General features: G+C 48.5%; 1 non-coding gene across 1 annotated transcript; it reads left to right on the top strand.

Moving 5' to 3' along the window:
- Window positions 1-233: 233 nt before the first annotated feature.
- LOC114809381 lies at window positions 234-371 on the top strand. Its single transcript, XR_003757168.1, has one exon. It is a non-coding gene; the product is annotated as a small nucleolar RNA SNORA7 (small nucleolar RNA).
- The last annotated feature ends 378 nt before the right edge of the window (window positions 372-749 follow it).

Below are 749 nucleotides of genomic sequence, written 5' to 3'. Positions count from 1 at the left end.
TACCATAATCATTATTGTTATCACAGGGCTCCGCACACAGGTCAATCATATTTATTCATTCGGTAGTATTTATTGAGCACTTACTGCGTGCAGAGCACCATACTAAGAGCTTGGGAGAGTGAAAGACAGCAATCAAAAACACATTCCCTGTTAACAACGAGCTTACAGTCTAGACGGGGGAGCAGCAGACATTAATATAAATAAGTCAATTAAAGATATATGCATAAGTGCTGCTGCTCTCAGGACCGTACCTGGAGAGTTTCCAGTCCTCTACCAGTCTTGACTCTGTGAGGGAAAGTCAAGCAGAAGCCTGTCCATTCCATTCCTAGCTCGGTCAGTGGCTAGCGAGTGGAAGGCCATCTGCTACAAGTCAAAACTCTTCTGTGCTTGGGCAGCAGCGGCACGGGAGAGATTCGAGGGTGGAGATTCGAGTTGACTTCGCCGAAGGAGGCAATGCTAAACCACTTCCATATTTTTACCAGGAGAACTCTATGGATCCAGTACCGGAACGATTGCAGATGGAGGTGGGGCGTTCTGGGGGAGATGTGTCCATGGTGTCGCTATGGGTCGGAGACAACGCGACAACATGATACAAGACAAGACATAAGTGCTGTGGGGCTGGGAGGGGGGAATAATAAAGGGAGCAGATCAGGGCAACACAGAAGTGAGAGGGAAAAGAGGAAATTAGGGGGGCTTATTCATGGAAGGCCCCCTGGAGGAGATGTGCCTTCAATAAGGCCTTGAAGGGA

This window comes from Ornithorhynchus anatinus, chromosome 2, assembly GCF_004115215.2.
Source record: "Ornithorhynchus anatinus isolate Pmale09 chromosome 2, mOrnAna1.pri.v4, whole genome shotgun sequence".
In the NCBI taxonomy this organism is placed as follows: domain Eukaryota; kingdom Metazoa; phylum Chordata; class Mammalia; order Monotremata; family Ornithorhynchidae; genus Ornithorhynchus; species Ornithorhynchus anatinus.
The sequence above is the reverse complement of the archived record's forward strand: the minus strand, read 5'-3'. Positions and strand labels throughout refer to the sequence as shown.